Below are 26,939 nucleotides of genomic sequence, written 5' to 3'. Positions count from 1 at the left end.
TGCATGCACTGCCTCCTTGAGATGCAAATCTATCTCATGCATATTTATTGTGGATATCCTAAAAACCTGACCTGGCTCCGGCTCTCGAGGACTAGAATTGCCTACCCCTGACCTAGGCAGAATGTTGACATTTTGGCCTGGACTCTGTAACCGGCGCTGTCGGCGGTCGCCTTAAAAGTGGCTGCCGATCACATGTCAGTCACACGATGGCACCAGATTGTGCCTCCGGTAAAAGTAGGTGCCGGAAATGTAGGCTAGGGTTTTCCTGGCCTACACTTACAGCATCTACCTATGATGTGAATCTCACCTCCATAGGTGCTTTAGGCCACCTAATGCTACTTCCAGCTTTATGCACGCCTACAGTGGCATTAGGTGGCCTAAAGCACCTATAGAGGCGTGATTCCAGCACTGAATTTTTGCCCTGTATTGGTAGCATGGAATATTGCTACACCTTGGGTTTTAGCCAGGTACTAGTGACCTGGATTGGCCACCGTGAGAACGGGCTACTGGGCTTGATGGACCATTGGTCTGACCCAGTAAGGCAATTCTTGTGTTCTTATGTTCTTACCCCTTACCACCCCCCAAACATACACCTAGAGCTAAAAAAAAATAAAGTATTTTTTGGTGCATGGTTGGTGCGTTCTGAGTCTGAAATTAACACATGGCACATAAGTGCACTCCGTGGCCATGCATTTTAAGCTGCTGTAAGTATGCATTAATACTTACTGCCAGCTGGTAAAAGGGTTCTTTAGATTGCAGTTTCTCCAGGGGCTGAAAAATGCCTACTGTACTTGAATATAACACCCCTTGAGCTGCTACTGAATGAGGCAGAAGACAAATCTATATTTTAAAAAATGCTGGTGCCCTCGTTATCAAATTACCCCCTTAGTGACACCTATGGAAAGATGAGACCACTATCGATAGTACCACAAGAATATTGCTAGAGTCATCAGCACCATTTTGAAACCTGATAGCAGTGCAGGGGGATTGCTCCTTTTTAATGATCTAGACTACGAAGCCCCAGATGAGTCCAGGGGGATAAGGTAGCTGGGGAGATGGTTAGGGTATGATGTTGGGGGTTTTACCTTAAGGGTATGTGTCTGGGAATACTACTCTGGGGAGGGGGCATACCCGAAGGGCCTGAATCTCAAAAACGCGTGTCCTGATGGCGGTAGACATCCTATTGTCGTTGGGCAGTCAATCTAAGATGCACATTTTTAAAAAACCCTCCCTGAGGATGTCTACATTATAAGCCTCCAGAGCATGTCTACAGAGACGTATAGCGTGCTTAGGGATGCCCAAGGCAGGGTGTTGGTATGGTTTCACCCAGAAGTGACCTTGGGCGGGCTTAAGCGTTGATATGTGTGTCCATAGACAGGAGAAAAACACCTGAAATGTAGGCCTGCAAAATGCTGGCTTACATTTCAGGTGTCTGTCGCGGAGTATAGGCACGATTTTGCATAAGATGCCGGAGCGTGATTGACATGCGATCAGCAGCCACCGATACCAGTGTCCTATTCAGAATCAGACCCTAAGGGGATTAATAATGGGGCCATGCACTCTCCGAGAAGAAAGGGGTTGGATGGAGGAATCAAATTGGAGATATGTTCTGAAAGGGGGTGGATTAAGAATCTCGATCAAGAGCTTGGGTATAAGTTGGTCAAGCTGTGGCACTGTGACAGATGTGGGCTTTTTTTTTTTTTCTATCTGCTTTGGGCTGGCATTGAGTGACATTTCTCAGATAGCATGGGTGCAAGTTTACCATCTGTCAATGCATATACCGTGGGGTTCATGTGATAAGTAAGTATGTGCCCTATGTGCTAAATGCAGGACCGATGCTGGACATGACAGCTGCATTTACTAAACAGGCTTTGCAAAAACCCAATGTATTTTAGTAAAAGTACAGAAAGCTCTAAATTCTCCACTGTGCGTAAAGTTAGGTGCAGCTAATAGAATAGCACTTTTGCATGGGAACTGCACCTGAGAACCAATGAAAATGTGGTGCAAATGCTTGTGCCTAAAATTAGGTACAGATGCTCTTATTCAATAACTACAGCCATACCTTAAAGAAACACCCACAACCAGCCCGTTTCCATGCCCTCTTTTTGACTCACGCCTAAACGCATGTGTGTAACTTATAAATTCTATTTAGCGCCAACTATTGGTGCTAATTAGCTTGTTCAATTAAATTGCATATGCAAATTGGGTACGCACCCAAATTTGTGCACGCAATTTTCAATGCTTTTCATAGAATTAGGGGGACAGCGTAGAAGACGTTTTTGGGTCCCAAATTTAAGAAAGCTGAGACTTATTTTGTTTGACTAAAGACAATTATTGAAAAAACTAAAAAAAAAGTGCTCGCAGAATAAAAATAATTAAATGTGGGATTTTTCATCAGACGTAATTATCTTTTTACACTGAAGTTATGAGCTTATTTATGAAGTCTTTAACATAACTATTTGCAATAACATTTCAAACGGTGTGCCTGACACATTTGTAAGGAAGAAATCTGCATTTCTTGCTGTGCTAAACTTACTGAATCAAATAGAAAAGCAGCATTTTCGTATTTTTGTTCTTTGCTGTACTCTTTAGTAATTGGAATGCACTACAGGGATAGCTCTGCTCTCTAATAAAATATATTACATTTAATATAATAATCTTGAGCTTCAAGCCATGTCTTTATGCACAACACAGACATCTGGCATTATCAACTTATTTGAAGGACAAAAAGAGACTGGCATAAACCTTAATGAAATAAGAATGTGCAGGGTGTAATAGTTCTTTAGTGACAACTGTAACCCTATGATTTCAAATTTGCTTTGGAGTAGAAGTAAACAAGAAAAAGGAACCACACCGTCAGATTTCTCAGTTGTGCTAATATATCCTTGCAAGATTTAAGAACAGGGGACCCGATATCACTGCACAACAATTTTTTGGTTAAGTCTTGATTCCTGAAAAGTTTTTGGTGATTATGACAGGTACCAACTTGGTATGCTCAAATATGGTTTTGGTTTTACTGCATCACGTAAGAACTATGAGAAATAGACATTTTTATGTTTACTGACAATAAAATATATAGTCAAGTTTACGTTTCGCACAAGCGACTAAATGAAACAGAATTAAAAGTGTTTTGCTCCCGAGTTTCTTTTATATTCAGTGTCTGGTGCATCACGTTGTAGCATCCAACAATAGTCGGCAAGCATTGACGGATTCCAATTGCCCTGGTATCGTTTCTCCATCGTAGCTATGTCTTGATGAAACCTTTCACCGTGCTCGTCACTCACAGCACCGAGATTTGCGGGGAAGAAGTCCAAGTGTGAATGGAGGAAATGAATCTTGAGTGACATATTGCACTTCATTCTCTTGTATGCTTTGAGAAGTTTGTCTACCAGCTGAATGTAGTTTGGGGCTCTGTAATTGCCCAGAAAATTGTCAACAACGTCTTTCAAGGCTTTCCAGCCAATTTTTTCCGGCCCAACTAACAGATCTTCAAATCGCTTGTCACTCATAACATGTCTGATCTGGGGGCCAACAAAAATACCCTCTTTGATCTTGGCATCAGTTATTCTTGGGAACATCTGTCTTAAATAACGAAAACCTTCCCCTTCCTTGTTCATTGCTTTCACAAAATTCTTCATGAGTCCCAGTTTAATGTGAAGAGGAGGCAAAAATATCTTTGTCGGGTCAACAAGCGATTCATGTGCTACATTTTTCTGTCCTGGAACTAACTTTTTACGGAGTGGCCAGTTCTTTCTAGAATAGTGCGACTCTCTGTCTCGGCTGTCCCATTCGCAGATGAAACAGCAGTACTTTGTATAGCCAAGCTGCAGTCCTAGTAACAGAGCAACGACTTTGAGGTCTCCACAGATATTCCAGTTATACCTGGTATACTGGACATACTTTAGTAACATTTCCATATTCTCATATGTTTCTTTCATATGTGCTGCATAGCCAACAGGTACTGAAGGATAAACGTTGCCATTGTGCAACAGAACAGCTTTCAGGCTTAACATTGACGAATCAATGAAAAGACGCCACTCTTCCGGGTTGTGATCACAACCAAAGACCGAGAACAATCCTTCAATGTCACAACAGAAACAGAGACTGTCGACTTGTGCAAAAAATTTGGTTATATCATGATGCCGGTCTCGAAACACAGAAATTTTCGTACCTGGTGATAGCAAACACCATCCTGCAGTCTCGAACCTAGCAGCTCAGCTTTTGCTTTTGACAGACCCAAATCTCTGACCAAATCGTTCAATTCGGACTGTGTTATCAGATGTGGATCGCCTGATGAGGATGGTTCAAAATCCGGGTCAATGTCACTGTTAGAACCCTGCACTGCAGTTTCTTCATCTGGTTCGTCTAAGGTCCAATCCTCTGGTGGTTTCGGAACTGGAAGACTGTCATCATGTGGCATGGGTCTCATTGCTGAAGGCAGATTAGGATATTCAATTGACTTCTTGTTTTTGGCAGAGAAACCAGACACATTAGTCAAACAGAAATAACAGTCCGTCACATGGTCTTTCTGTTCTCGCCATATCATTGGAACAGCAAATGGCATCGTCTTTCGAGTACCTCTGAGCCAGGCTCTCAGACTAACAGCACATGTCGCACAGCAAATGTGAGGCGCCCATTGCTTGTCTTGATCACCTATTTTGCAGCCAAAATACAGATGATAGGCTTTCTTTACAAGGGCAGTCATCGAACGTCTCTGAGGCGTAAGTGTATATTCCCCACAGATATAGCAGAATGTGTCGCGGCTGTTACGACACCGACGAGACATATTGCCCGACACCAAAACGTCTATAGCATCAAGCTTACTTACTGTTATATTGCTACAGCTACTATACTACTATACTTTACTATACTGATACTATATACACACACGGACTATCTATATTAACCAAATGAGCAGGATCGGTGTATGGAAGCCACCATTATAGCATGGTGAGACAGCGCAAGCTCGTTCAGACCTGCCCAGACATGCCCAGGATGTCATCTTCCATAAAACAGCTTCCAACCTGGCTAGATTTTATGCATGGACATACCCAGGCGGCACAAACCGTTGTTGATAAGACACTTATGGGAGAAAAAATTGTTTGCATCCAAATATAAGAAAAAATCACGACAAAATTGAAGATTTCTCTGAAATGGTACGTGATGGGTAATTTTTGATGTAATATTCATGATCAGCACCCAAAATTCTATAAGAAACACCCAGCAGTGTTCAGGAAGCAAAAACTTTGTTGTGCAGTGTATTCAAATCGGTTCAACAGATCGTCACCGACTGCTCACTGTTTCTATTACAGAGAGCCAGCTATCCCCTAATATTCAGCGGGAGATAACCCGTTATCTCTGCTGAATGTTCGCAGTTAGCACAAAAGTGCAAGCTGTCTATCTCAGGGCTGGGTCACAGTTATACCCAATATTCAGCGCTAAGCAAGGTTAGCACATAGGTAGGACCACATAAATACCTGTCCTATCTTTATGTATTAGCCAGTGCTCAGTTAATGCTAAGTGTCAGCTTAACTCAGAATGCACTAGCTGGCCAGTGAAATCCTAGATATTATTTATTTATTCAATTTTCTACGCCATTCTCCCAAAGGAGCTCAGAACGGTTTACATGAATTTATTCAGGTACTTGAGTATTTTTCCCTGTCTGTCCCGGTGGGTTAATAATCTATCTAATGTACCTGGAGTAATGGGGGGATTAAGTGATTTGCCCAGGGTCACAAGGAGCAGCTTGGGTTTGAACCCACAACCCCATGGTGCTGAGGCTATAGCTTTAACCACTGCACCACACTCTCTCCTTGCTCGCTTGAAACAAGCTGACATTGAATATCCCTTTTGAGGACGTAACCAGGTAGTCTGTACACAGTTGTACTTTTCACTGAATGTTCAGTACTCTTTTATGTAAACCGCCTAGAACTGCTGGTAATGGCGGTATAAAAGAATAAAGTTATTATTATTATTTATCAGATACACAATTTCAACTAACAAAGTGTTGTATCTCTGGCAAGTGAAATGGTAGAAAGAGGTGGTTTGTTGCATTTGAATCAGCATCTTCTTGATTACTTAGCCGGCTGAATAACTCCATTTCTAAGACTTAGGGCTCCGTTTATGAAGGTGCGCTAGCGGTTTTAGCTCACGCACCAGATTAACACGCGCTATGGTGCGTTCTAGCCAAAAATCTATCGCCTACTCAAAAGGAGGCGGCAGCGGCTAGCGCGTGCGGCAATTTAGCGTGCGCTATTCCACGCATTAAGGCTCTGGCGCAGCTTTGTAAAAGGAGCCCTTGGTCTCTTTTCTTGGATTACGACACATTTAATTGCATAAGCAGCACCACAAAAATAGACAGGACTGATTTTTACGCTGTCCGATTTAACCCTTAAACCTAGGCGGTTAAATATTGAATATCAACATTGAAGTGTATAAGTACCGTCTCCACCTATGGGCCACCCACAGAATATCCAGCTTTGAGTTTAATGGTTTTTGGTGATATTGATGGCACTAACCATTTAAGAACTGTAGATAATCCCGAACAAGCAATTTAACTGGCCCAAAACCGTTTCTGGCCGTTTAAATCATTTTGAATGTCAACCTCTGTATGGTTGGATTGTGCTAGTGAGCCATAGGAAGCTTAAAGACTTACCTAAAATTACCGTTAAAAAAGCCAAAATTTAACCTCCACATGCACCATAACAACTGGTTCCTCTCCAGCACTATCTAGAGATGTTATAACTTTTTTTTTTTTTGTTAACTTTACTCTTCCTATGTACCATGGCATTTCAGTGGCTGTCCCTACTGTCTTGTTGCTTATTAGCCTGGAAAATCAAGTAGAAAAGCAATTGTTTTATGCACTTGCATTATCCCAACAGCTTGTCACATGAGCTCTGAAGAGTTTATTAGTACATGTTCTAGTTAACAGCTGGCACTATGACGTCTCTTTGCACTAGATAAATAACGACAAGATCTAGGGGAATTTAAACACCAATCTCTAGATACCTTCATCTGGATCTGTTTCATAGTTTTGGAATAAAACAATGCTAGGAAGTGGTCTTCAATAACACGATGAACATGTTTTTCTTGTCTACAAAGTTAGACAGAATGTAGTAAAGGTGGCCAGCAGCTATACAAACCGTCTATATTCAAACAAACAGATGTTTGTCAGCCTGGAAGACCTTGAATCCTACCATCTGTCACAAAAAGTTTTGTTTAAAATCCTTTAAAAACCAGCTATAGTTTGGCCTTTTGCAGATTGCTGCAATGCAAATGCTGTTTTATATCCACATTTAAGGTTGGGGTGTTTTTTTTTTCTTGTTTAGCTTTGCATTTTAGATTAATGTCAAGTGCAAACTCGACAGAAAAAAGTACATACCCATATGACAGTTATGCATATTAATGGAAGAAAATGTATTGATGCATCCCCTCAAGTCCACAAAGTAAAATAAGGAAGGAGGATCCATGGGAAAAATATAAATCAGGAAGAAAAGGAAAACAATATGCCGAGATTAACTTCGCACAATCAATAGAACCCCCACAATATTTCAAGTTGTAGTCAAACTGTCAGATTTCATCCAGATTATATATTCTTTCTAGTCCATCCTTCAAAACATATACAACAATCATAGTTTATACCAGAATAAAATAGGCTTAGAAAGCCATATTTAACTTCATATCTCAAAGCATATATACAAGGACAACTTGCAAGAAATACACTGTCCAGAACCAAAGCATTTGGACACCTCTGGAATATTTTTCTGTCTGAACTGGGCCTCATGGCATAGGTCAGGAATATTTTCTAGCCCGTAAATAAAGCTTATTTCCTACAGTACAATCACTTTGTTGCCTTAATCAGGAGGATATTGCCTTACCCCATAGTTTAGAGACAGGCTTAGAAAACCCTGGAAGGAGGGGATCAAGCTCTCTAAAAGGAAGTAGAAACCTAAAAGAAAGAGGAAATCCCAGACTGGATTAGAACTGGAAAGCAAACTAGGTATACCATAAATTACCTAAAAGCCACCCCAATGAAAATCAGCTGAGAGCAAGGGCTATGGAAAGTGTGATGGGCCCCCAGCACTTAAGGGCAGTTTGGATCTTGCCTCACTAGCAAATTTATCGGAGTTCTGGTTGGTAGTTAACCTTTTAGTACCATAGACAAGGTTTGACCAATAAGTAAAAAAGCTCAGAAACAAGTCTCCATATACTCTCGGGGCGATTTCCCAAGATCCCTTTCTACATATTACATATTAGGAATTTCTATGAAATATTCTACATGCTTCTTTCCTCTCCTTCCTGCCCTCCATAGTCCTCCCTACCCTCTTTTAACTCCTTCCTCTGTAATGTCGCGTAGAGCTTGTATAGGTATGTGTGACACACAAATGGAAGAAATAAAATAAATCCCTGTTTTCTTATTGCAATCTCCTTGGATTACTTTCTGACTGTTAGTCACATAACAGGCCAGTTAATTCCAGAGCCTCCTGGTTCCTCTATTGTAGAGCAAACAAACATACTTACAGTTTGGGGCATTAGGCTTTCTCCATACTCCAACCATATGTAAACTATCCCTCCTTTTAAACTCCTTTAACCAGTTCTGGGGGGAAGAGAGATTTCTCCTCATAGCACTTCATAAAGTAGCAAAACATGGACACTGAACCCTCTTTTAATGGGTAACAGAAAGTTGGTGGAACAGCCACCACACTCCACCCAGGACAAAACTTTACTGTGTCTGTGACTATGGTTCTGTTCTTCACCCTATGTTAGTCTCTGTTCAAAATTACAATTCAAAGTGCATCGTTAATACATAGTTAAGTACCTTTTTGTTTTGCTCCAAGACCAAATAAGTCTAAATTACACTGGCTTCCGGTCCAGTTTTGTATTCAATTTAAAATCTTATATTGACACATTGGGCCATTTTTGAGCAATCACCATCCTATCTGGCAAATCTTAGCATAAGAACATAAGAATAGACTTACTGGGTCAGACCAATGGGCCATCCAGCCCAGTAGCCCGTTCTTACGGTGGCCAATCCAGGTCACTAGTACCTGGCTAAAACCCAAGGTGTAGCAATATTCCATGCTACCAATACAGGGTAAGCAGTGGTTTCCCCCATGTCTTTCTCAATAACAGACTATGGACTTTTCCTCCAGGAACTTGTCCAAACCTTTCTTCACATTATCCCATTTGTTTGGTTTGCAAGCAACACATCTTCATGCCATCATCCTCTTGTGTCCACCTTGAATCTACCCACTTTATGGCATTCTTTTATACTTCACCACTTCTTTGGAATGCCCTCCCAGTATCTCTCTGTAAGGAAACATCATTTTTTTAAAAATAAAATTTTGTTAAAAACTGTTTTTTTTTCAGTTGGCCCTTAGGAACTCTCAGGGAATGTTGGCTTCTCAGGAACTGTGAGTTTTTAAATATATATCTTTATTGTATTTTATTTATTATTTTAATTAAAGTGTGGGTGTATTTCTTGGTTGTATGAGCTTTCCTGTTTCAATTTGGCATTCCTTTTCTGAATTTTAGTTTTATTATATACACCACTTTGGCATGCTTTTTCAGTAAAGGTGGTATATAAAGTTTAAATAAACATAAACATAGGGCCTCTTCTATTAAACTGCACTAGCATTTTTTAGTGCGATGAGCCGCACTGAATGGCCCGCGCTGCTTCCAATGCTCATAGAGAAATATACAGTGTGCTTTGCATAGTTTAATTTTGTGGTTAACCATGATGTGTTGTTAATAAGATTGTTTGTGTGTGTATGTGTATGTATATATATATATATATATATATATATATATATATATATATACTAGTCTTATAGCCCATTACATTAACGGGTGCTAGAATATATGTTTGTGTGTCTGTCTTTATTTCTTTCTCTCTCTCTCCTTAGCCGTTTTCTGTATTTCTATCTTTCTTTCTGTCTTTCTTTTTCCTCGGCTGTCCACCCATTCTCCCTTCCTTTTACCTTCCCTGTGTCCACCACTACCCCTTCACTGCTCCCCTTATCCAGCAGCAGCCCTTCTCCCTTTTTTTAATCTCCCCCCTGTCCAGCAGCACCTCTTTCCTGTCCCCCTATCCAGCAGTAGGCCTCCCTTCCTTTTTCTCCCCCACCGTCTCTTCCCCTGTCCATTAGCACCTCTTTCCTGCTCCCCCGTCCAGCAGTAGGCATCCCTTCCTTTTTCTTCCCCCAACACCTCTTTCCTGCTCCCCCATCCAGAAGTAGGCCTCCCTTCTTTTTTCTTCCCCCAGCACCTCTTTCCTGCTCCCCATCTAGCAGTAGGTCTCCCTTCCTTTTTCTCCCCTGTCTCTTCCCCTGTCCAGCAGCATCCCTTACCACGCGTGTGCCCTCCGCCGACAGCCGCTGTGGCCTGCAGGTACCGACAGCCGCCGCGGCCTGCAGACACCAAGAGCCGCCACGGCCGACAGCCTCCGCGCCGCCTGAAGCCAACAAAACTCTAAGCCGCTCATGTGCACTCCTACCTGCGGGGACCTACAGCGCACGGAAAACGGGAGCATACAGGTAAGAGTGCGCATGCGCGGCTTAGGGTTTTATTATATTAGATGAAAAAATGAAAGGGAAAAATTGGTGTTACAATTAGTACTATTAGGGGGAGGGGTCTGGGACGGAGCTTGGGCAGGGTCTGGGATGGAGCTTTTCGCCCTCCCCCAAACAAAAAAGTGTTCCACTGCCTATAGCTAAGGTGATATTAAGCATTGGCTGGCTAAATTTCTAGCTGCTATAGACCAGCTATTTAAGTGACTCAGTTTAGCTGCTAAATGCAAATATTCAGCGATCTTCTCACACTGAATATTAGCAGTTAGCCAGCTTAGCGCTATTTAACTGACAGGAGTAGTTCCTGATCAGTTAAATATGAGGTGGCATTGAATATTAGGTGGATTGACTTCTGCACTAAGGAAATTTAATTACACCTCCAGAAATATAGTTTACTTGACAGCCCTAATAAGAAGTAAATGGGTTAACGCAAGACACATTAATCCTTTTACATTGTAATGAGCTACTTTGCATGCATTTCTATATTATACAGCTCATTACTTTGCTACATGTTGGGCCACGTGAATGTGGCTCTTAATTCAGCTTCATAAATAGGCCTATTTGTGTGTTCCTCTGATCCAAAATAAAGTGAAACTCCAAAGAGTAGGAGTAAACCTTTAGGGCACAAATGGTACCTGACTTCTACACTTGAGTAATGCTGGCAGTGCAGCAGTTAAATACAGAAAGATTTTCTAGATTTTGCCTTCCATGACTCAAGATATTTGGGGGAAATTCCAGTCCTCAAGAGCCGCAGCCAGGTCAGGTTTTCAGGATATCCACAATGAATATGCATGAAATAGACTTGCATCTCAAGGAAGCAGTGCATGCAAATCCATCTTATACATATTCATTATGGATATCCTGAAAACCTGACCTGACTACGGCTCTCGAGGACCGGAATTGCCTACCCCTGTTCTAGTAGTGTATGTGTGAAACAAGAACACTAGTGGGTCAATAAATAGCAAGATACATTAATTGACCATTCTTATGCATGTAACTGAACAAATTAGATTATTGTACATTATTGCTAATGGAGTTGCCCGAAAATAGCTTGTAGAATTCAGTGGTGCAGTTTTAGTAACTCTGCATCCTTGGAATCGTGTTGCTCCTGCAGTAAATTTACTTCCGTGGTTACCAATTGAATTCTATGAACAATTTAAGTTTCTGTCCTTGGTATCTAAGGTGATAAATAACAGAGGCCCACAATATTTGAGAAAACACTTATGACTCATATATTCCAAGTAGACATTTAAGATAAGCAGAGCTAATTCTCTTGCAGATTCTCTCTCCAACTGGTGTAAAAATAGTGGAACACACTAGAGAACTTTCTCATGTACAAAATGAAGTCCATTGAACTCAGCATTTACCAGGAGTATAGATTATGCCACTTTTAGAAAATTAGAAGAAACCCCCCCCCACACACACACACACTTCTTAAATTCACTGGTCTTCTTAATTTAGGATGAAACTTAAATAAATAACAAAACAATTAGGCTGAAATTTGGAAATAATGGTCCTTTTCAGACTGATTTTATTATTGGTATACTGCTTATTTTGCATGAAGACAGATTTAATCATTGATCTAATTGCTTACTTTTGTATGTTTTAGTGTTTTGTTTTTAGTTCAAACTGCTTGTTGAATTTAAATAAAATAGTGTAAACAGAATAAACTGCACAAGCAAACAAAACAAAAGGAGTGAGATAAATTTTAATAAAGGAAAGAAAATACTGGATAATAGCCTTCCCAATATAAATAACAGAATACTGTACTAGAGATATCAGTGACCCTCCCCCACACATATACACACACAAAAAAAAAAAATTGAAGAAAGGAGAACATTCCCCTACCTACCCACATTTAAACCTGCACAATCTTAGCATGCTATTCCAACTATAGCACCTGGTTTTATTCAACCATCAATTACATAAATCGAAGTCAACCAAAAGTGGGATTTAATAGATCCAATATTCTTCTAGCTCTGTAACGCCACGTTGATTACAACCACCATCAAAATGTGGAAGATGATGCAAGTAATAAACGTCATGTTGTCCATGGCACCCTTGTTCACTACTTCGTGGAATGCCTGAAATTACGACTTTTGGTTGTGTGTTTTTTTGTTGTTGTTTTTTTTTTAGCTTGGAGTGTGTTTTTGGTACCTCACTAGAATGGTCTTAAAAGGTACTGTTGTTGGGGCTCAATTCTGATCTGACTGTTGAAGGTGACAAAATGGCAATTCATATTTTTAGCTCTCATGCTGGGTAAGAAAGCATTACTACAACCCTGGGTAAGGGACAATCCTCTTCCACTTCAACACTGACATTCACTCATGTTAAAAATGAACACATGGTTACACACTAGGCTTCACCAGTGTCAAATGGACAAGAGAAAAAAATATTGTACACTTTGGGAGAAATTTAAGGTATATTTGCAAAACGATAGTAGGGGTAGGGGACAGTAGGCAGGGCCAGTTTTAAACATTCTGGGGACCAGGGCAGAAATTAAAGAGGGGACCCCTGAGCCCTTCAAGTATCCTGTCCTCTCTCTCTCCCTCTACCCCAATTCCATTGAGTAGCCTGTTCCTCCCTTCTCCCTCAATTCCATTGAGTAGCCTGTTCCTCCCCTCTCCCTCTACCCCAATTCCATTGAGTAGCCTGTTCCTCCCTTCTCCCTCAATTCCATTGAGTAGCCTGTTCCTCCCCTCTCCCTCTACCCCAATTCCATTGAGTAGCCTGCCTCCTCACCTCCCCACCACTGCTGTTTTCCCACATGCTCTTCATGACATATAATAAAGCTCAAGCGCCATTCAACTTCTTCCCTTTGTTGGCACATCTTCCCCCTTCCTCTCACCTTTGCAGTCACCTTTCCAAATCACAGTTTTCTTTTTAAGTGGGGCCCCAGCACAGCAGCCATTTTCATAAGTTGCAGGCGGCTGCCCAGCCTGAAGTGTTCCCTCTGACATGATCTGCCCAGGTGGAAACAGGAAGTTGCATCAGAGGGGCTGAGTTCTCCTTTCTCTTGTGTAGTGCATATAGAAAATGGAGAGAATGTATTTGAGGCTCTGCATTTGCATGGAAGCTGTGTTTCTTTCTTTTTATCATTTTTTTTAAATTCTGGTTGTATTGTGCAGTGTTGTATTGTGCAGTGTTGTATTGCATTCGCCAATAAAGAGATTTTTTTACAAAGTCAAAAAGGATATTTGTAAGAATCTGAAATGGCTTTGAGTAAATAAGCAGAGTGAAATATTAAACATTTAGATGTTAGTGGTACAATCTTGTGTAACAAACGATTGCCGCAAAGGAGGTTGCTGCCATCACCTTGATACCAGAAGAAGCTACTTCAAAAAGCTTTTTCAATATAAAGTCCACAAGCATTACAGTCCACAAGCACTACTTCTCCATTGCTAGGGAGGGCCTTGAGCCTGGTAATATATGCCATGGCAGAATCCACCTCAGATTGCTCAAAAAACTGCTGAAAATCAGGAGCCAGTGGATAAAGCTTAGACATAGCTTTCGAGAGCCGGAAAGAGCTTTCTGGTGTATCCCATTGTTCCAAAACCAGACCAAGAAGCTGTGGATGTGATGGAAAAAAAGAGGATAGCACATTAGAATGGTCCATGACTGAACACTGTGATGAGGAAAGTGGAGATTCTAATTTGAGCTCTTTCAGATCAACAGCAATAAAATAATAGACAGACATCCTTAAAAAGTCTGTGGCTAGAGGGGTCCTCACCCAAATCCAGACTCTCAGGGCAACCAGGCTGACTCATCCAAGCAAGGGCAGCAGCAGGATCCAAAATAGAAACTGCGCCAGGAGACAGAAGAGGCATAAAATCTATATGTCAACTAATGCATTCGAGCTTTGTCATAGCCAGACAAGAAGTCTCCTGAACAAGGATCTCTGCCACTGGCATAATCGGCTTCGAAGAAACCGAGCGCTCGCTGGCTGCGTCAAACAAGCTGGGTCCGAAGCATGCACTTTCCAGAGGAGCCGAAGAAAGTCCAGGGAAAATTCACACCCTGTGACGCAGCTGGCACCTACACCATGCCAAAGGATTCCCCAACTCTGAATGCACCAATCCCAGTACAGATCCTTGTGTTACACCACTAGTTACCCTCCTCCATTGAGAAAAATGGCTGCTTAACCACTACAGCGTCTGGTTTATAAATGGCAAGGAACAGAATGTTTTGAAAAAAAAAAAAAATGGGAAAATGAAATTAATTTTTCAGAGCCTGAAGTGAAGTACTGCAAATATTCTAAGAATGAGCTGACGAACAGAAAAAATAAAAATAAATTAGAATTCCTTTAGCATTTTACTATTAAACAGTATTGTAGGGTACGCTTATTTTCATCAAAATGTCCACACCAAAAGATAAAGATATTAATTAATAAAAATGTATTTTTCCATAAGAAGATTATGAGAAAAGCCTTTCATGAATAAAGGCCCATATTGTACAAGTAAACTCATACAATTCAACCATATATCTTAGATATAGCCACAACTGTAGATTGACTTCACTGTATTATTCCAGCAAGCCCAAGTGGAATTTACAGCTGACAACCTTGGCCACGCTACCCTCAGATCAACTGGAATTACTGGTCTTATTTTAGAGTGGCACCTTACAAATTTTAAAGCCAAGTCACAATTTTTTTAAACCTCCTCTGATCTCCTAGCTGTTGATAGTATTAAAAGAAGAAACAAAAAAAAAATGTGGAGAAATGATGTTCCTGAGATGGACTTTATTATTATCATTATTAAAATAATATTAAAACTTGGTAAACCACGTAAAAACCTCTAGGACAGAGTCCGCTGAAAAGCTTTGGACCCTGGATCCAACACGGTTCATGTTTCGACAGAATGTCTTCTTCAGGGGTCCCTATGAAACCCTGTGGTAAAGATAGGTGGATAAAAATGCCAATTGGAAATAAACTGATCCATAAAAGCTGTGTCCAGGACAGGGGCTCAAAAAGTATTAAAAGTCTACCTCTTCAAGACTGCTTTCAACTTCTAACTCCTCTCACCTTGGGTGCTACATCCCTAACCATATATGTCATGTCTGCGTGTCTGTCCAAGTTAGATTGTAAGCTCTTCTAAGCAGGAACCGTCTATTAAATGTCAAATGTATAGCGCTATGTATGGCTTTCAGCACCACAGAAGTGATAAATAGTAGTAGTACTCTAAGGAAAGTCTCTTATTCTGCTTTATCCCACAAGATAAAATTATAATTTCAATAAATGGAACATAAATGTCTTGGATAATATAAGTACAAGCTCATATAAGCTCAGAATTTCCTGTCATTACACTGAATGATACTAAAGTCAAGCTAAACCTAGAATTTTAGGGCTTGTTTGATGAACATTAAAAAAAATGCTGTACTAGATAACTCCTGGTTAAATCTACTGAAGAAACCCATTCACTTTCCTTGCCCCTGCAAAATTATCTTTCACCAGTTTGACCCCATCACCTCTGTCCTGAAGCTTTGCTACATCTCACCTCCTGCCTTAAGGAACATATGAACCCAGCACTGTCTCTCTCAATTCCTTTCTCTGTCTATACCAGTCGTTCCCTTTCATTCCCCTGCTCAGTCCTCACCATTGACTCATTCTCTCAATTTCTTTCCACTGTTCCAATCGTTGTATTAATACCCCTACTGTATCCCAAACACCACCTCTTATTCTCTTCTCCCTGTTTCTACCACTTACTCTAGTTTCCCCTCCCCACCCCCAGAAAAGTACTAGTTTCTTCAAAAAATATGAGTTAATCTAATATAAATTACATCCCTGAAGCAATATTTCTGACATACAGGGTTTGACTGAAATGTGTACTTCACTGTCCGCATAGAACCAATGTGAATTAGCATAATTACTTCATAATGTGCACTGTGATAAAACTGTCAGTTCAGCAATGTCAAAATCATTTTGTGTCAGATTTGTGTTTACATTCAGTGTCAGGAACTTCTCTGTTTTAAGTCCAACATTAATGAGCCCACATGCCTGGACTCCTCTTCCTCCAGTACTGTTTTTCCATTGTTACAATGTCCTGGTAAAACCTCTCACCGTGTTCATTACCGACACCTCTGAGATTGGCAGGGAAGAAATCCAAAGGGTATGCGTAAGAAATAAATATTTAGTAACTTATTGTACTTCATCATCTGAAAGGCTTTGAACATGTTGCCAATGGGTAAAGCGTAGTATGGTGCCTTGATGTTTCCCAGAAAGTTTTGTACGACGTTCTTCGTAGGCTCCCATGCCACCAACTCAGTGTTGTGGAAGAGCTTCTCAAATTCACTGTCCATCATTTCCCTGATTTGAAGACCAACAAAAATGCTTTCCTTAATTTGGGCATTACCATCACAAGGTACATTTCTTTGTCAGTTACTGAAATCCTTTCCATTTCTTATTTACAACTTTGACAAAGTTCTTCATGAGTCCCAGCTTGATATCAAGGGATGGCAGGAAGATCTTTATAATAATAATAATAATAACTTTATTTTTTCTATACCGCCACAATCTTACGACTTCTAGGTGGTTTACAGTGAAGAGAGATGGACAATCAGTGAATTACAGAATACAAACAGCGAGGATGTCACAGTACAGTCAGCGAATTACAGAATACAATTAGTAAAATACAATACAATGCAATTAGTACAATACACATATTTCTCAAGTTATCAGCATGGTGTTAATCATTTTAGAAACGGTAACTGATTAGGAGATAAATCTATTGAATAGTGCTGTCTTAATTCCTTTCCGAAATGCGCTAGGTCAACCTAGCTCTGTTGATGTAGTTGCCTAGCTACAAAGGGGTTCATGTGCTACATTCTTCTAGCCAGGTAACAAGCATTTAAGGAATGACCATTCCTTCTTGATGAAGTGTACATTTCTGCGCTCTCCATATGATCGGGATGGCAAATGGCATGGCTAACTGGATATGATGTGCAACAAATATGGAGAGCCCAGCTTTTGTTTTGATTGCCAACTTCACACCCAAAATGCAGTTCATGGGCCTTCTTCTCCAACTGAGTCCATGGTTCTTCTTTGCACCTTCAGATAGATCTCACCGTGAATGTAGCAGAAAGTATCAGTATGATTAATACATTTCCACATCATTTCAGTTTAATTAACCATCCGGTCATGCAATGTCCACTGCTTGCCCTGGATTGGTAGCATGTAATGTTGCTACTATTTGGGGGTTTTCCAGGTACTTGTGACTTGGATTGGTCTCAATGAAGACGGGATAGTGGGCTAGATGGACCCAGTAAGGCTATTATGTTCTTATGACTAGTTTTTTGTCACCTGCTCCCAGAAGCAATTTATAAAAATAGTACTAAGTAATATTGTAATAAATTTAAGTCAACTGAATTCATTTATTAGTGATGTCATGTTGACACAGTAAACCACTAAAAACCCTAAAGGACTTTGTGGCCAATAAGGTCCAAAATATATGAAAAAACAAAACAAAATTGGCCCACAATCTATATTCAAATTCAAGTATAATTTTGAATTTAGGTATGTTATATGAAGAAAAGGATTAAAAGGAATAGTATCAGTTCAATTTAATAGTCATAAATCCACAAATGTGGAGGAACTTAAATGTCATTCCTCCCATGGACATTCAGTATGAGCCATGAAAAAGGCGCTCGATATATCTCAAAGGCTCAGGTGAAAACGTAGATAAATGTTTTATCATTTAAATTTATGGGAATACATACATTTTCTTAAGTTTATTGACTTTCTTACGTCATTTTGGCAACAGGGGGTTGTGGCCTAATCTGGACTCCCGCGGCGTCTTAATCTCCCGAGGCGCCATTTTTAACATTACTTTGTTCAGAGGAGACGGTATTATTTGGAATCGCTCCTCACTAAGAGAGGTTGATGGCTTTAATGTCTAACCATTGCCCAAGCAGCTGACAGCTTTATTTTCAGCCTGTCGCTTTTCTACTACTCCGGATCCCCGCTCCTGATGAAGGCGACGAAACGGAGCTTCGTTGAGTGGAGATTTACGTTGGACACTTTTTTCTTTCAACACTCGAAGCTAAGTACTATTTATTTGACCTAGTACTTATTTTTTCAAAAACTCTGGGGCTAGTGCACAATTAGGGGGAAATACAACATTTTTTCTACTATTTTTCTATCTATAGTTTTTTATAATCCTCCTAAGAACTTCTGGTCTTTGAAGAACTTGATTTAAATTTTGACCAGCGTATGCCCAGGATTCACTTGTTTGTTACAGTTTTTTCACAAGGTGCTTTTTTAGCTCTTTTTGAGTTTGTGAGTTTACGATTTTATATATTTGGACTCTTTTTTTCTTATGTTTTACACAATTTTTTGAGTTTTCTTTTCTTGGGGTGTTTTTGACACAAAAAAATTTTTTTGTCCGTTGAACTAGCACAGGCATTCTACTAATATATGGACATTATATTGGAGCACAGGCAATTTTAGCCATTGACATTTTATTACACCAGCTTTGGGAGATTATATGATTTATGTGGTTTCACTTTAGGAGTAAGGATTGTTAGGGATAGTTTGGTGATTTATTTATTCAAAAAAATTTTTTATACACTATTCTTCCACATCTAAAGTCTTTCTTCTCCCATATCATGGACTTAACATGATGTATGAGGCAGTGACTTTTACCCAGACAAAAGTCTGGATGATGCAAGTCATCGCAAGGTTACTACCTGAGCCTTTGAGATATATCGAGCGCCTTTTTCATGGCTCATACTGAATGTCCATGGGAGGAATGACATTTAAGTTCAAAGGTTTTCCTCCACATTTGTGGATTTATGACTATTAAATTGAACTGATACTATTCCTTTCAATCCTTTTCTTCATATAACATACCTAAATTCAAAATTATACTTGAATTTGAATATAGATTGTGGGCCAATTTTGTTTTGTTTTTTCATGTTGACACAGTATCATAACAAATTTCTGGAAAACCACACATTATAGAAAATGGTTTATGTCATTTTTGTGGGTGTTTCTTTTAGATTTTTTGATGATGATCAATCTCTTACGGAAACAAAAATCATGATGTCTAGTGTTATGAGTGAGCATTGGGAATATGACAGTATAGGTGGCAATTCTAAAAATTGGCACAAGTAATCCAGTTTGTTTAGTAGCTTGGAAACAAGAATATTTCTAAAACTTAATGATAAACTTGAGCAGTTATAGTGGATGTTGATATTCTTTTGTTTGGGCTGTTTGGTTTCTCGCTGAAAGGGCAAAAAGCCGAGGAGAGGCATACCGTAATCAAAAGAAACGTCCAAGTCTGTTTGGGGCTAAGCCACAAGTCGCCCAAAGTCAGACACGGGAAAAGTCCATGTTCAAAAAATACGTCCAGCATATTTTTTTTTCAAAAATTGTCCAACAGTACATCCAGCCGTCTGATCGCCCAGACCTTAAGTCGTCCATCTTTACACCCCATTTTCATCCCAAAATTTGCCCAAGTCACAAATGCCTAGAAAAAGACCTATTGGGTGTGGCAGGGGCAAGAAAAGTGATGGACTGGACACTAAAACAAGGCACCAGAGTAGTGGGGCACCTTACAGGGCACTGCTGTGAACTTCACAAAAAAGGTCCATCATCAACATCTCACTACAGCTCCCTTATAGGTCATGGTGAGCCCCCCAAAACATCCCCAGAATCTACTAAACCCACCTATTTACCACCCCAATAGCTCCTATGGCTGCAGGAGCCACTTATATGGTAGTACAAAAGAGTTTGGGGTTTTTTTTTGGGGGGTGCATATTTTTCACCATGAATGCAGTGATTAGAGTGGTTTATGAGCCTTGGTCCTTCTCTCCATGGTTCACTAACCTACCCCCAAGACCATTTAAGCCACTTCTGTGCAGCTCTACTAGGCTTTCCTATGCCAGGCTGCCAGGTGCTGATGTTCTGGAGGCAGATATGTAAAGTTATTATAATTTTTAGGGGGGGGGAGGTCAGTGATCACTGGGGCTGTGTGTGGGGGGTCTGTACTTTGTGTCTGCAGTGCTTATCTGGTCACTTTGGATAACTTCTGTGGATTAGACCTGGTTTTAGATGGCCTAAGTCACAACGTCCAAGTTCCGTCTTGGCAGTGTTGTAAAACTTTTGGTTATACATGCAGTACGTCTAAGTCTAGGACAGCCCACATCCCACCTAAATCACGCCCTCGACACTACTCCTGAAATGCCCCTTTTAGCTCTGGTCATTCATCAGCACTGTGAAGGACCTAGGTCATTTTTAAATACATCTAAAACCCGGTTCGATTATCGGCACTTGGATGACTTTTGTTACTGATCGTCCAAGTGCCGATTTAGGCCGGTTTTTAGACGTTTTTCTGTTTCGATTATGAGCCCCATGTTCTATAAGTTAATGTTAAGAATTGCCTGTATAGGTTTCAGTGTTCCTGGAAATGACTGAGAGAAAAGCACTCTTTTATAAAGCTGTGGTAGTGATGCTGTTGCAATAAATGCACCAAAGCCCTTCACTTCCTATGTGGTTCAGTGGCAGCGTCGCTACCGTGACTTTGTAAAAGAGGTCCTAACTTATTTGTGTGCGATATTCTGAGGGCTGCACTTTATATGCTTGCAATTATGAGGGTCCGCTGAAAAGTTCTCAGCCCAACCAACAAAGTTGGGACAGTCTCCATCAAGGGCTATACACTTAGCCCTGCGATTTTCCACTTTTTTGTTCATATTTTTTTTTGAAGGAATGAAAACAATAGAAAGTTACTAGACTAAGTGTATTGCAGTTGGTGGAGACTGCCCCAACGTTGTTGGTTGGGCTGACAACGTTTCAGCGGCCTCCTTGTATGTTTGTTTTGCTCACAGTTTTTTTTTTTTTAAGCCTTGTTTTTATTTGTTACGATTTTGAAAAATGAATATGAACTAAATTTTTGGGGAGAACTGGACTAAAATACTGAGCTGATGTTTGGTTTTCCGTGCACAGTGCAGAACCTAGCATGCCTCAGAAGTTGTACTTTTATTGATGCTCTTTCAATCAAAATAAAAGTTAGAAACTAGAGAATGACATGGTGACAAAATTCATCACCGTCCCCGTCCCCGCGGATAACTGCGGGAAACCATCTTCATGTCATTCTTTAAGGAGAGAGGGAAGAATCAGAGTACGAATGGCCACAACCACTGCCCCGTAAGCTTTGCTTTGAAGAACGCTGGTGTAGAAGGACTGAGGTTGAAACAGACACTACAGAATGACAGTCTCTGGTATCCAGAGCAGATATTGTGATGTCATAATGCCTCATTCCACCAGTGCCTAAGAGCCAATCACATCAGTGATGTCACAATGGCTTCATTATCCTTGGCTCCCATAAGAATCAGAGTATGAATGGCCACAACCACTGACCCTCAAGCTTTGTTTGAAGAATGCTGGTGTAGAAGGACTGAGGTTGAAATAGACACTAGAAAATGACATGGGATTATTTCCCGCGGTTATCCGCGGGGACGGGAACGGTGATGAATTTTGTCACCGTGTCATTCTCTATTAGAAACCCCTACCACATACACACGTTTGTTTATTTGCAATGCCTTAGGCCCATAAAATTGCATAAAATCATCTTTCTGTTTTGAGTGGAGAGATGTGAGGAAGAAAACTAAAACTGTGGGGACAGTGAGGGGACAGGGATGAAAAATGTGGAGATGATGAGGGGATAGGGATGAAAAATATCCTTCACTGCGGGGATCGTGAGGGAAGGGCATGAAAATTCAGAGATGGGGATGAATTTTTGTCCCCACGTCTCTCTCTACCCCTGAATAACTGATGCTCCCCCAGGACAAGTTTGAGAGGCATCATTGTAATATAAGATCACAACTTAAAAAACAAGTCAGTAGCGTTCTGTTAATATAAAGATCTGAGCATGGTCTAGTATCTTCCTTTAACTTTGTGCTACTAAGCAATTTGTTACAGGAAGAAAAAAATCCTCTAATTTTAGCTACCATTTTGTATAAGAGGTTGACAACAAGCTCAGATCCCTTGTGATTTTTTTTATTTTTTAGATTGGTTATTATTACCATAATTTTTTTGTTAACAGAACGAATACTGACATCAGTTATGCACATTGCCAGCTTGTCTAGTATGTTGAGATCAATAAATCTTTCAGTCCTATCACCCTTTAAAAAGAATTACCTGGGGGAATTTTGCCAGAAGCAGTTCAAATGAAATTCATATTTACCTTGCTTTTCCTCTGCTCTGTTCTGTGATATTTTTAGCATTTCATGCCTATATGCTAAAGCTGTATAGTTTTAATGATTAAATGAAATCGCATCTCACTGTCAGTGCCCATCCAACACAAATAGCATATGTTTTTAGAATTACCTATTATGATCATACTAACTCATAAATAAAAACAAAATTTCTGAGCTTGCCAGACTTACTAAAATGTGTTATTTCTTCTTTAGACTTAATAGGTACTTTGTGGCTGGCAGTGAATTTTCAAAATAGTTTGCACATACCTCCAAATTCTACTGCATATATGGCATCTCAGGTTGTGTGCACACAATCAGTGTTCATAGCCAATGTGCGTGACTTTTACAAAACCGCACAAGAGGTTTATAGTGCCAGCCAGTGAGCTGAATGCTCTGCGCTGTTCTGACAGTCAGAGTTCCTATGATCGTCGGCGCAGCTTAGAGCATTCAGTGCGCCGGCCAGCACTAAAAAGCTCTTGCACAGTTTTGAAAAAGGGGGAGGGAGGGGTAATTCCTTAACTGGCCTAATTGGCATCAATAATTGCCAATTAACACCTTGACACTAATTAAAACTTACTTGTGCAACTCAGAAAGCATATTTCTACAAAATATATGTGCATGGGCACATGACCCTTCAAATGTGCGCAGGTCAATTGCGCCCCGTCAAATGTGCACACCAACAAGTGCGCGCAAGACAATGGCGCTTTTGTCTCTTTGAGGGTTACAAAGTAACCCTCTCTTTTGAGGGGGGTAACCCCCACACACACTATTGGTATCTAGTGTTAGGGTAAGGTTTAGATGAGGATTATTCCTATAATCCTCATCTAAATCTTATCCTAACACTAGTGCGATTGATGGGGCACCATTGTCCTGCGCACACTTGTCGGTGTGTGCATTTGACGGGGCACGATTGACGCCGCAAAATTGTCCCATGCGCAGTTGTCGGTGTACCACATGGGCAAAGCCAGGACAGATCAAGGACATTCCAAAGTAATAGTGAAACTAGCTCATTTCTCTGCTTATCTAAATCTTTCAGTTCTAAATGTTACATGTACAGGAGGGTAGGGTACATCATGGCTCAAACTTTTATCTATTTAGCTTACAATGTGGTAAGGCAGGGACATACATTTCAGGCAGATGAAGTCAATAGATTGTACACTGTTTTCAGCTATGTAGGCCAGAGCAATATTTTAAACAACAGTTAACCATTTCATGACCCTACAATAGAATATGCCCAATGTGCACACAACTTAGCTGCAGGCATTTAAGTGTTGTTTTAGCCGGCCCAAAAGGTTGTACCTAACTTATGTGACACAAGTGCTAAGTGTGATTCTATAAAAGGTAACACACACCTTGCAGAACTGTGCTACGCTGTTCTACTCAGCACCAAATCTTTAGGCGCCTTATTTAGAATTTAGCCCATAATTCAACTTCAAAATTTACCCCTTCGTATTGTATACGGTACATATATTTAAACCTGCTCTTAGACACACACGTTTCCTACCTTAGCATAAAAACAGGCTATAAGCACATGTTTTAATGCCTTTGCGCAGTTCTGGAAAACTTGCATGATACAAGAGGAATGTTAAGTTTATCTGCGATATGGGGAAGACAATTTTATAAAAACTCATCTTATGGGATCCTTTTGCTAAACTGCAGTAAGCACAGTGCACAGTTAAAAGCAGCTTAAAAAGATGGTTGGGCATGTGAGCATGTCCTGTGGTAATTTCCTAATCTGTGCACGCTAACTGCACGCTAAAAAAATGGTTTAAATTTTTACACGGTCGGGTCCTATTTGGGGGCAGAGAGTGGATGTTTCTTCATTAACTAGTTAGCTCAACAACATGACCATCCACTAACTGATGAGTGCCGGAATACTATGCGAGGCTTTACCACCTATAAAATAGGTATTAAGTGGTAACATGTTAATTGTTTTGAATGGCTGCTTGCTAATGGAGATATTAGCATGTGGCCATTAACGCATAAAATGAGAATTGGCTATTTTACTGCTATAGTAAACATGGTCTTAGCATGTGGGAAAAACCTGCATAAGGGCACACTAAGGACACTTTATACCGCAGCTAAGTAAAAGGACCCCTTACTGTGTAAAATACTGTTTTATCTGAAGAAATGTCTTTTAAAATTGTTCTTGCAAGTTTTGTGTACAGAAATAAGTATTTATAAAACTATGACAGCATGCATGCAAATTTTATGTTATGTGCAATCTTATATCCTGCCAAATCATCATTATTTAGAGTTCTAGGCGGGTTACAGGCAACATATGGTTACATATAATTTTGTATACAGAAAAACATGTTATAAAGAATTATACATGCTACATAAAGTTATCAGACTGTTATAAAATTATACATACAGTGTGAGGTAATATATCATAAATAGCAGCTGACCATTAACCTTGTTTTGGGTGACTTGTATTATTGGTCTAAGTTTCTTTGGATCCTTGGTAGGGATTTCTTTTAAAAATAAAACATGTTTTTAGATTTTTGTGAAACATTATACATACTGTGTGAATTTCAATGGGAAACAAGTTCCACACTTTTGATATTTGGTAATTGAGTGATTTGCTGTGAGTTAAGAACATAAGACTTGCCACTGCTGGGTCAGACCAGTGGTCCATCGTGCCCAGCAGTCCACTCACGCGGCGGCCCTTAGGTCAAAGACTAGTGCTCTAACTGAGACTAGCCTTACCTGTGTACGTTCTGGTTCAGCAGGAACTTGTCTAACTTTGTCTTGAAACCCTAGAGGGTGTTTTCTCCTAGAACAGCCTCCAGAAGAGCGTTCCAGTTTTCTACCACTCTGGGTGAAGAAGAACTTCTTTACGTTTGTACGGAATCTATCCCCTTTTAACTTTAGAGAGTGCCTTCTTGTTCTCTCTACCTTGGAAAGGGTGAACAACCTGTCTTTATCTACTAAGTCTATTCCCTTCATTATCTTGAATGTTTTGATCATGTCCCCTCTCAGTCTCCTCTTTTCAAGGGAGAAGAGGCCCAGTTTCTCTAATTTCTCACTGTACGGCAACTCCTCCAGCCCCTTAACCATCTTAATCGCTCTTCTCTGTTCCCTTTCGAGTAGTACTGTGTCCTTCTTCATGTACGGCGACCACTGCTGGATGCAGTATTCCAGGTAAGGGCATACCATGGCCCGGTATAGCGGCATGATAACCTTCACCAATCTGTTTGTGATCCTCTTCTTAATCATTCCTAGCATTCTGGACGGCTTCATTGACTTTTCGACCAGTACTCCCAAGTCTCTTTCCTGGGGGGTCTCTCCAAGTATTGCATCGGACATCCTGTATTCGTGTATAAGATTGTTGTTGCCAACATGAATCACCTTACACTTATTCACATTAAACCTCATTTGCCATGTTGCGGCCCATTACTCGAGTGTGTTTATGTCCCATTGCAGGTCTTTGCAATCCTCCTATGTCTTCGCTACTCTGAATATCTTCATATCATCTACAAATTTAATCACCTCATCTGTCATACCAATTTCCAGGTCGTTTATAAATATGTTGAAGAGCACGGGTCCAAGCACCGAACCCTGTGGCACTCCACTCATGACCTTTTTCCAGTCTGAGTATTGTCCATTTACCCCCACTCTCCGTTTCCTATCCGCCAGCCAGTTTTTAATCCATGTATTTCACCCTCGATTCCATGGCTTGCAATTTTTCAAAGAAGTCATTCATGCAGAACCTTGTCGAACGCCTTCTGAAAATCCAGATATATGATGTCGACCCGGTCACCCTTGTCTATCTACCTGTTTACTCCCTCGAAGAAGTGCAGCAATATCTTCCCTTGCTGAAGCCATGCTGGCTGGTCCTCATCAGATTGTGTCAGTCAAGGTGATCAATGATGTGGTCCTTTATCAGCGCCTCTACCATCTTTCTCAGTATCGAGGACAGACTCACTGGTCTGTAGATGTCTTGTATTTTATATCTTTCAGAGTTGAGAATGGTAGGGTCAGGTTGTTAGAGTTACGTTGGTCCACAGGTCTACCTAATAGTTCAATAAACCTGGGGAAGCTATTAGGGACATCACCATATAGTGGCCGTACGCATCTCCCTAGGCCAGCAGGAGACGTGTACAATGTAGGCCAGCAAAATGTTGGCCTACATTGTAAGTAGACATGGCCACTAAGTTTATCGTGGCAAAGGATCTCCTT

General features: G+C 40.4%; 1 protein-coding gene across 3 annotated transcripts in view; it reads right to left on the bottom strand.

Moving 5' to 3' along the window:
* DPYD (dihydropyrimidine dehydrogenase) overlaps positions 1-26,939 on the bottom strand; it is a 1,270,977-nt gene that overhangs the window by 961,839 nt on the left and 282,199 nt on the right. The window contains exon 1 of one of the 3 annotated variants that reach the window (XM_033915765.1): positions 8,521-8,539. The exons of the other annotated variants lie outside the window; for them this stretch is intronic. The gene's annotated coding sequence lies outside the window, so the exon portion shown is untranslated. Of the gene's footprint in view, positions 1-8,520; positions 8,540-26,939 lie in introns of those variants that run through there. 3 annotated transcript variants of the gene reach the window in all.

Source organism: Geotrypetes seraphini, chromosome 12 (assembly GCF_902459505.1).
Source record: "Geotrypetes seraphini chromosome 12, aGeoSer1.1, whole genome shotgun sequence".
Classification (NCBI taxonomy): Eukaryota; Metazoa; Chordata; class Amphibia; order Gymnophiona; family Dermophiidae; genus Geotrypetes; species Geotrypetes seraphini.
The sequence above is the reverse complement of the archived record's forward strand: the minus strand, read 5'-3'. Positions and strand labels throughout refer to the sequence as shown.